The sequence below is a fragment of the Zonotrichia albicollis genome, chromosome 11 (genome assembly GCF_047830755.1).
Source record: "Zonotrichia albicollis isolate bZonAlb1 chromosome 11, bZonAlb1.hap1, whole genome shotgun sequence".
Lineage (NCBI taxonomy): Eukaryota > Metazoa > Chordata > Aves > Passeriformes > Passerellidae > Zonotrichia > Zonotrichia albicollis.
In genome coordinates, this window is record NC_133829.1 from 22,892,565 (window position 1) to 22,902,731 (window position 10,167).

The 10,167-nt window shown below is 58.3% G+C and overlaps 1 long non-coding RNA gene across 1 annotated transcript; it reads left to right on the forward strand.

The window, feature by feature from the left end:
- The first annotated feature begins 1,629 nt into the window (after nt 1–1,629).
- Nucleotides 1,630–2,409, forward strand: LOC141730535 (uncharacterized). Its single transcript, XR_012582050.1, has 3 exons — nt 1,630–1,735; nt 1,911–2,051; nt 2,260–2,409. It is a non-coding gene; the product is annotated as an uncharacterized LOC141730535 (long non-coding RNA).
- The last annotated feature ends 7,758 nt before the right edge of the window (nt 2,410–10,167 follow it).

Below are 10,167 nucleotides of genomic sequence, written 5' to 3' on the forward strand. Positions count from 1 at the left end.
TCGGGACCCTGGGGACATTGTTCCCTTTGGCAGCTTTCCAAGTCTCCCTGTGCCTTCTCCAGGTGCCCGCCATGGTGAGGTACATTCACCGCTGGCTCATGACCAATGATTCTACCGAGCACAGGCTGGACAAGGCCCTGCTGAATCTCACTGCAGCACACCCGGGTGATGCAGTCATGACGCTCCTGCGTGTGGCCCCGTCCTGTGACAGGTATGGGGCCCACTTGCCCACAGGGCTCAGGCCTTCCCAGCCCATCAGCCTGTACCACCTGTCCCAGGTGTCTGAGCAACAGAGAGTACCAGGGCCCTCTGGCTGCTCCCTTTCCCAACCCTGGCACGTCAGCCACCGAGCCTGCTGCCATGCTGCCTTGCTGCCCCTAAGGGCTCTGTCTCCACAGGGCTGGGCTGCCTGGCTGCTGCTGGCCAGGGCCAGTAGGCAGAGGCAGAGCCCGTGGTCAGCCTGGGCCCCCAGGGATGCCCAGGCCACGGTGCCGTGTCTGAGACCCCCCCTGAGACAGAGCTCTAACCCTACAGAGCTGCTTTGACCATGTGGAAGACCATCATGGGCTCGCTCAGGACTGCGGAGGCAGTGCAACTGATACTCCTGGATGTGCTGGGGAGCTGGCCAGAGCACAGCATGTGCACCTCCGATAGGGACAAAACGGGTGTCTTTGGCCTGGCTGTGAGTTTCTGCAACTGGCCTTTGCTGGCCCCAAGGCTGCCTCTCCAGCAGCTCTCCATTCTCCTTCCCCCACTGCATCTCCCTGCCTCAGGTGCTGGCCTGAAACCTGCCCCAGGGGCAGCTTCAGGCCCACCAGGCCCCATGCTCCCCCTGCCAAGGTCTCTCGGGGCCTCTCCCTGCTAAGCTTGGGCCCTGCCACACGGACACCTGGGCACTGAGCGCTGTCTCGGGGGGCTTTGTCCCTTGCAGGCAACCCTGGTGATGTGGAAGATCCTTCAGGAGGCCCCTGTCCCACGTATAGTGGCGCCACATTTCCCCCACCTGTTTGTGCATCTGCTCTTCCAAGTGTTCTTCAGCACAGAAGAGATGCCAGAGGAGGTTGATACCTTCTGGAAGCAATGCCAGGAAGAGCACGGCCTTGCCACCAGCCCCAACAGGTGCTCCATCCCACTCGTTCTGTCCCTGCCACATGGCCTGTGAAGGAGCCAGTGCTCCCAGTGTGACCTGGGCTTTGCTCTCTGCCCACAGGTTTGCAGTGCAGACCCTGAAGTCCCTGCTCTGCCTTCTCCAGTGTGAGCAGGTGGTGGTGTCAATGGAAGGCAAGCGTGGCTGGGACACGCTGCTCTGCGTTGATACCCACCACTCTGCCGTGGCTCTGCTGGCCAGGTGAGACACCCCCTTCTCCTCATTGCTCCTGGCATTTGTGCCCTGTGCCCAGGCTGTCCCACATGGTCCCCGTGGCTGTGGGCCAAAGGGACGAGGGACAGCCAAGCAGACTGGAAAAGGCTGGGAAAGGGGGTGCCCAGGAGCGGCCACATCTCAAAGGGCCCAGGTCCCCTGGCAGTGGGTGGTGGGGAAGGACAAGAACCATGTGAGTCAGTGCTGGGAGAGGCTTCCCCCCCCGGCTCAAGGTCTTAGTGACATTTTCCACCTTCCAGGGAGATGCGCCATGCATCCAGGCCCTTGTGTAAAAGGATCTTATGCTGCCTCCTTGAGATGCTCAGCAAAGAGATGCCATACTGGGATTTCCCTGCCCTGGCGTTCCTTGTGGAGGTGAGCCTGATGGCCAGCGCTGCCTGGCTGAGCAGCCTCCCAGCCCTCTGGCCTCTCGCAGCCACAGCTGCCAGGACAGTGCCCGTGCCCTGTGCTGCTGCCTGGGCCCGGCCCTGTGCGCTTCTGGGCTCCTGCCGGCCGGCCGGCTCCCCCGTCACTGCCCTGTGCCTTTCAGGTCCTCGAGTGCCTGGACTTGAGGGAATGCAGGGACAGCATCATGGATCTTGTCTTGTCATGGCACCTGCAGAGGGACCGTGCAGACATTGGCAGCCAGCTGCTCAGGGCCCTCCTCCCACTCAGGGACCATTCCCCGCTGGTGAGAAGAGGGAAGTGGCTGAAGCCGTGCAGGCAGCATGGGGCTGGGCAACGCAGTCGCTTGGCCTTGCCTGGCCTTTGGGCGCTGTGGCAGCTGCTCCCAGCTCTCCTGCCTCCCGCTTCAGCTGCCCCAGTGCTTCAGGACAGGCCTTTGGCCTCTGGGCCCTGTGGCAGCAGGGTGGCCTTTCACAAAGTCGTGTTCCACACAGGCCGAAAGAATGTGGAGCCTGACTGAAAGGCTCGTGGAGCTCCTGCGGCTCAGGATGACCACCATGCTACTGGGCTATCTGTTCCTGGATAATGGTGCCCGCATACCCAGTCCCATTGCCCTGCATTTGGCTAAGGTGTTCCTGCCACTCTTTGACTATGTAAGGCTCTGTGCCCCCAGCCACGGCCACTGGCTGCTGCCCGGACACTTGGTGCCCTGTGCAGATGCAGGCCTGTGCCAATGTGGGCCAGAACCAGCTGATTCTGAGCTCTTGCTGCCTTCCTGTTCTACAGAGTGATAGCCAGGTGCAGCAGCTCTCCATGATTGTCTTTCACACCTTGATTTCTGCTGTAGAAGAAGAAGGAAAAAAACCCCTGATGACACAAGTGTGTCAGAGCCTGCTCCCACTGCTCTTCCACTGCCATGATGAGAATCTGCGTGTGGCACAGGTGAGGACTTGTGGGCTGCTGCTGTCCCCCTGGCAGGGGGCTCGGCTGCCTCCTGCCCTGCACCTGCTGGACCGCAGCCTCCTCCAGGCTGCAGCTCCTGTGCCCTGGGCTGTGGGACCATGTCCGCATCTCTGCTGCTCTCTAGACTTCTCGGGAAACGCTGCTTTGTGCAGTCAAGTTCCTGAAAAGGAAAGATCTTGAAAAAACTGTGAAGAAAGAGAAACTCTTGAAGTTCACTGAGCTCCTGGTAAGGAGGGCCTGCATGCCCCAGCCTCAGCCTGGAGAAGGCCCCTGAGGGCGGTGCTCAGTGTGCGGGGCTGGCACCTGTGCGTGCCCCTGCCCGCTGCTGCAGCCAGAGGTCGGGCGGGCTCTTCTCCAGGCTCCCGTGGCCCCAAGCCGGGTACCCATGGAGCCCCGGCCTGGCGGGGCTGCGGGGCGGCACCGCGGCTCCCCGGGCAGCAGCCGGCCCTCTGCCCCCTGCCCTCGGGAGCCCTTGGCCCGCGGCTGCTGGCCGCGCCTCAGGGCTGTGCGAGCAGGGGAGGCCGGCGCTGGGCGCAGGCAGCGCCCGGCCCAGGGGCTGAGCCCGCGCCAACCCTTCCCTCTTGCCGCTCTCTCCAGCTGGCACAGGACAGGAGCCGAGCGGCCGAGCACCTGCGCCGGGCACTGCACTACCTGCAGAGCCCACAGGAGTCCCTGCGAGAGGCGGCCGTCAGGTTCATGGGTGAGTCCCGAGCCCGGGCTCCTCCCCGGCCCGGCCCGGCCCGCCGCAGCTCGGCCCCGGCCCCGCCTGCTGCCCCGGCAGCGCCAGCCGGGCTCGGCGCCGTGGAGCCCCGCCTGGCCCGGGTATTGCTGCTGCCGCCCTCTGGCAGCCGTGCCCTGGGGCGGCAGCGTGCGGCAAGGGCCGGGCTGAGCCCCGCCGGGCCAGCAGCCCGTGTGGCCACAGCGCCGGCAGCGCCGCTGGCAGGCAGCTGTGCCGCTGGGGCCGTGACAGGCTCTGTGTTCACAGGCATGGCCGGGCGGCACCTGAGGGGGCAGCAGCAAGAGCTGCAGCTGATCTGCACTGGTGAGTGAGTGAGGGCAGCGGGCTGCCAGCGCGGGCTGCCGAGGGCAGCTGCAAGCCCTGTCCCGGCTGCGGAGGGCTCTTCTCCCCTGGGCAGAGCACACGGAGCTTTCAGGGCCCCGTGGGCCATTCGTGGCCAGCAGCTTCTGGCTGATCCCCTTGCTCCCTGCTCCCTCCTGGCCATGGCAACAGCTGGCTGGGATGGCTCTGGCAGGGGGCTCTCCTGGGCTCCCTGCAGATCCGGCTCTGACCGTGCCTCTGTTCCTCTCTCTTGCAGCCCTTGAACGCCTGACGGAGGACACAAGCAGTGCCATGTCGCAGCTGGCACTTGAAACGCTGCATGTCCTGGGGGAAATACAGCGTGGGCGATATTCCACCATCCAGAGGCTGCAGGATCAGCTGCACAGGGCATGGAGGACTCGGCCTCGTCTTTCCGGGCTCGGCTGGCTGTGCTGCCGGAAGACTTAGGAGAAGAGCTGATCCTGGAGGCTGTCTTTGCTGGGGCAACCTGAGCCAGGGGTAATTTTCCTTTTCTTTAATATTTTTCTGTTCTTCTTTTCATTGTTTTATCTATATTGAAAATAAATAAATTATAGGGTGTAGATAATTATATATATTATTATTATTATAGATTACTGTAAATAATTATAGAATGTATTTTGATACACAGACTGCCAGGAGCTTTTCTTTGCTGCCCAGGTCTGCAGGGCAAGAGGCAGGAAAGGGTGAAAAGGGTGCTTGCGCTCAGCAGCACAGCAGGCTGAGGGGTCCTGAGGCCCTGCAGGGGGAAAAGGGTGCTTGTGCTCAGCCAGCTGCCCAGGCATGTGCAGCGGGCAAGGGGAAATGGCCAGAAGCCCCTTGGCCTTTGGTGGTTCTGCTGAAGCCTTTGGGCTGCCCACAGAGCGGCTGGGCAGAGGCCAGAGCTGCGGGGATCCCTGCCAGAGCGGTGACTGGAGATGGCCACAAGCCCTGTGCCAGGCAGGAAGCGCCATTCGTGTCCTCCTGCCCGTGTGCTGCTGGCTGCCTTGCTGAGAGCTCCCAGGTGCCTCTGGACGGGGCTGCTCTGGAGCTGCTGTGGGGCTGTGGCGCTGCTGCTGGGCAGCTTGGCCGGGCTGGGGCAGCCCCTGAGGGGCTGGGGCGCTGGCAAGCCCTGAGCAATGGGCTGTCAGAGGCCACAAGCAGCCCCCCAGCAGCCGCCTTGATCCTGACAGAGTTGACTTGCGAGAGGGATCCCGGGCACTGTGGAACTAACAGCATCAGTGTTGTTGGAAACTGAAATGCAGGGAAATCTCAGACCTTTGGTCTTGTCAGCAAAGCTTAGAATTAAACCCAGGATTTGGTCTGAGACCTTGGAAAGGGCTTCCAAACTTAGGTGCTAGAAGCGAGAATGCAGATTTCTAGTTTATAGCAGAGACACGGGGAGGAATGTTGAAGTAGAGGAAAGTTTAGAGTTTTAGAGTCCAAGATCTAAAAAAAATACAAGTAGTTAAAATGGAAAACAAGAAGCTTAGGATGCAGTGCTGTGAGTTTGTGTGTCATAACATGATTGGCTAAGGAAGCTTACACTGTAGCATGAGTCCCTAAGACGAAATATTGAAGGGTTGGCTCCAAACCACAAATATCCTTGTTGGCAGCATCTTCTTGGCCAAGAAATCCTTCAAAGCTCTTGTAACTACAAGTCTTGCGGCCCTGTGAGCCATGTGGTGGAGATGTGAGCCAAACTCACCCTTCCTGTCTGTGTAGAAGTGAAGAAAATGCAATGGCATCATGTAAAAAACTTAGAGGTCCACTCTCTAGCTCATTCCAAACTCCTTCAGCTCCTGCAGAGTGGGATTTAGCTACAAAGAGATGACAAGGACCCTTAGTGCTGCCTCTTTGACTCCACAGCAGCTGCTTTAGAATCTTTCCCATAACCCTGTGTAGTCGTGTGCCAGAAATATATCATTTGAAGAAACCTTCCCAAGTGACTTGCATGGAGGTTTGTCTGATGAGTATTTGAGGAGAAAGCCTCCCAGCAGAGGTCTGGGCTTTGGCCTAGCTGTGTCCCCTGCTGATTGTGAAGTGTGCCATCAGCTGCAGGGCTTTCTGGGCTAAAAATATCATCAAGTCACTTGGACTTGCTCTTTATAGCCTCTAAAAGCTGGACCCAATTTTGGGGCAGATTTGGAGACCGCATCTATGGGTGCATGGAGCACCTAGGATTTTCCCAATTGCTGGGAATGGTTCTCCAGGTCCCTGGAGTATCCATTCCATCTGGTTTTGCTTGTCCTGGTTCCCTGACAGCTGGGGCCCTGGGCAGAGCCCTGAGAGCCTGGTCTGCCCGCAGGGAAGGAGAAGGAGCCCCTGGAGAAGCTGTACCGGGTGGGGATGCTGCTGCTGCTGCTGCTGCTGCTGCTGCTGCTGGGGACAGCGAGGGTGACATCAAGAATGAGAAGCTCTTCCTCAGCCTGGCCACTGGAGGCTGAAGGTGATGGACTTTGATTCTGGCACCTTCTTCAAAGCCAAACTCTGCAGGGAATTTGCAGATGAGTCCCCAGCCGGGGAAATTCTGCCAGATTTGGGCATGGCCCAGCCTTGCTGGGAACCAAAGGTTCCCCCTTTGCTGGGGCAGATGCAACTCATTCTTCAGTCACTGCCCAGCTGCTTTTGGCAGGGCTGGGGCATGGGCTGGGGTGGGTACGAAATGGGAGTGGGCTCCTGGGCCTGCCAACAGCCCCCAGCACCCACCGTGCCCCGGGCTGGGCTGGGGCTGGGGCAGCCAGCCCGACACAAACCAACCCCATGGTGGGAGCAGAGGTGGGGCTCCAGAACCTGTGCACAGCTGCTTTGCTGTGCAGGCAAGGAAGGGCTTGGGCTGCTCCACTGCCCTTGTTTGCTTTGGAGTCACTGTGATTTTGGGGGGCAGTGCAAGGGGGAAGAGAGAAAGTGTGGGCTTCCCTCACCCATGGCTGGGTTTTTCCCTGGCATTCAGGGGTTGGGCCTTCCTCAAGACCCTGACAGAGATGGGAGTTTTTACTGTTTTTCTTGTTTTCCCTTTTTGCATCTAACCTCTTTTCAATAATGTGTTGTTTGTTTTTCCAGAGGAAGCGTTCGAGAAGGCCCAGTGTGGATGGGGAAGTGCTTGGGAGCAGCTGTGGCGTGGATGGGCCGTGCCTTTGGAGAAGGCTAAGGACATGGTTTGGGAGCAGCTTTTCTTCCAGCCGTGGCTGGCGTGAGGTGGGTCCCTGTGTGCTTGGCAGGGTGGGATCAGAGCTTTTGGGAGCTGGCAGCGAGCACAGGAGCATCCTGCTCTGGGCAGCTGCTGAGGGCTGGATGTGCTGTGGCTGGCTGCAGGCTGGGCACATGTGCTGCCCTCCTGCTCTGTGCCAAAGGCAGCAGGGATGGGCAGCTCTGGGCACAGCTCTGGGTACAGCCAGCATGGCCTGGGCACCACAGGCCTTGGCACAAGGGCACAGGAGCCCTCAGCTGACGGGCACTTTCTGCTTTCTCTCCTTGCAGCCGGGCTCTGCGGGTGCTGAGGCTGCTCTGGGCTCTGCCAGGGCTCTGCTGGGCTCAGCCCAGGGCCCAGCTGGGCTGGCTCTGCCCTCACATTGCTCTGACAGCTCTGCATCAGACGAGCCCGCTGCAAGCACAGTGCCTGAGCTTTCTGCTTTGGCAGGTGAGTGAGACTCTGCTGCAGGCCCAGAGATTGCAGCTGGGGACACACATCCAACTGGCAAGGACCCAAACTCTCCACAGTCCCAGCTGAATGCCTGGATCTGTACAGGGTGTTCTGTGTGTCCCATTCTTCCTTCTTGATTGGCTGGAATTGTGCAATTGCACTTTCTTCCTCCTCTAGCAGTGCCGTGAGTGGGCCAAAGCTGGTGAGTGGGCCGTGCTCCTGAGGCAGTGCAGTCTGGAGCTGGTGGATGGAGAATTGCCCTTCTGCACTGCCAAACCAGAGCAAAAAGCTGTCAGTGGGACTTTCTGTCTCTAAGAAATCCCTGACAGTTTCAAAGGGAATGTGCAGCTCGTTTCCAGGCTGAGAATGAAGGTCATCTTCTAAAGGATTTGGGTTTTGACAGAGCTTCCATTCCCAGTCCTGCTTGGAGCTGGAAGGGCACTAAGCAATTTTCTCTTGCTTTGACTACAATTTCAAATACCAGTGTTGGAAACAAAGCCCAAAATCTTTTAAGAGGCTTTTGAGGTCACAAAGATGGATCCATGTCATCAGCACATTTACAATGGAAATAACTGAGTTCTCTTTTCCAAAAGATCATTTACCTCTTAATGCAAAGAATGTAACATTGCCTTTATGTTTTGTTTTTTTCACTATGTTATTATGTTATGTTTTTTCACTAACACTTGGATTTTGTTCCTATCTTTTACAATTTACCTATTTTTTAGCTTTTTCCTTTTTTCTCCTTTCAGAAGAAAACATGTCCTATCAAAGGAATGTCCTTTGCTCCTGGTTCCCCTGTGGAGCAGCTCCCTTCCTGCTGGCTGAGCTGCTCAGGCAGAGCCCGGCAGCTCCTGGCCCTGCAGGGCTGAGGCTTTTCCCCGTTGCTGGCCACACACTGATGGAGCAGCACTGCTGAACTCGGGCACACAGAGGGACCAGCAGCAGCTGCTTTTGGCCACCTGAGGCTCCAAGGCCCAAACTCTGAGCAGCCAGGGCTGGAAGAGACTGGCAGGGTCTGATCCCTGACTCTGGACCAGGGCTGCACAAATGACCCCCCAGCAGCAGCAGCAGCAGCAGCAGCAGCAGCACATGGAGCTGACTTTGAGCACAGCCCCTGCCCCTCTTCCCTCCCGTGTGCAGCGGTGTCACAGCAGCCTGAGGCACCTGGGAGCCCCCAGTGCCAGCAGGGACTGGAGATGGCAGCCCTGGACTACTGGAGGCTGTGCAAGGAACGGAGCTGGGCACTCCCTGTCCACGGGGAGCTTCCAGATGGAAAAGGCTGCTGTGCCCAGGCAGGTCCAAGGGCACAGAAAGGAGGCTCTGGAGCACTGGATCTGTGCCAGTGCCACAGTCCTGGGCAGCAGCCAGCGAGCCCTGGGGGAACAGAGGGCACAGCAAGAGGGACAGAACCAGGCAAGGGCAGAGACTGGAGAGAGCCAGGCCTGGGAGCAGGAACAGCTGCTCCATTGCACTCTTGGAGAAAGCTCTTGGCTGGTTCAAAGCGCTGAAAGGCGTGAAGGGCAGAGAGGAGGCCACAGCAAACAATGCTCCTGCTTACACAGCCTCCCCTCTCCATGTCCCAGAAGGAATTGCATGGACTGTGTTCTTCTCTCCGAGTCCTCGCGTTCAGCATGAGCAGCTCAGCACCAGGAGCTGAAGGACCTGAAGCCTCAGGTCCCAGGAGCTGGGCAAGAGGAAACTTTTGGAGCAAAGGAATGCTGCTAAAATAGCCCCAACTGAATGCAGTGGATAGAATCATGGAATTGCAGAATCCTTTCTGTTGGAAAAGCCCTCTGAGCTCACCCAGTGCAGCTGCTCACCCAGCAGTGCCAAGCCCAGCACTAAACCACGTCCCTGAAGTGCCAAGGCCTGGACACCAGCCCTGAGTGAGGCCTGGACAGCAGGCCCTGCGCCAAAGGTGGCCTCTGGATGAGCCTTCCAAGCAAAGGTTATCTTTGTATCTGCTCCCTAATGAGATATGCATGGTCATTAGCGCTGTGATAGATGTAGCCACTCATTAGTGAAACGTGTATTGACCTTTGTGTATTTAGAAGCCAGACAAGGCCGTGAAATCTGACATCTGGCCTGGTTTGGGGCTGTATGGTCAAAGTCACCTCCCTTGGTTCCTCCTTGAGCCCTGGCCAGGCTCTGGGAGGGACCCAAGAGGAGGATGAAAGCAGATGTGGCCACACTAGCACTGCTGTCAGTTTGTTCATTCAGCACTGTCAGAGCTGGGCCCTCTCCCAGCGGGGTTGGAGCCTCACCTGGGGCTGGAGGCACCTGCAGGAATTGCCAGTGCCCAGGAGTGGCTCTGCAGCCCTTGGCTGTGACAGCTTCCCCAGCTGCTGTGTGGGTCTGGGGGATGGTAAAGGCTGAGGGTAAATGCTGCTGGATCTTTGTTAATCACTGCAGGCAATCTTTGGTGGGGATAGTTGGGTGCATTGCTGAGCTGCTCCTTTGGTGATTCTTTGCTGCTCTGAACTGCAGGAAATGACACTGATTCCTTCAGCTGGAGTCTGAAGGAATTTGGTGCTGACCCTGCCCACTGGTAAAACAAAACTGGCACAGTCTGGCCAGATCCCAACAAAATGTCACTTGTTCAGTGTCAATGTGAGGAATCAGTCCCCTCAGAAATTCCCAGCTGGGAAGCCCTTCCCTGGAGTTCCCTGGCTCTGGAGTGGGCTGAGGTTGGAGCCCTGTGTGAGCAGTGGGGCAGTCCGGTAAAAGAAGCTGCACCCC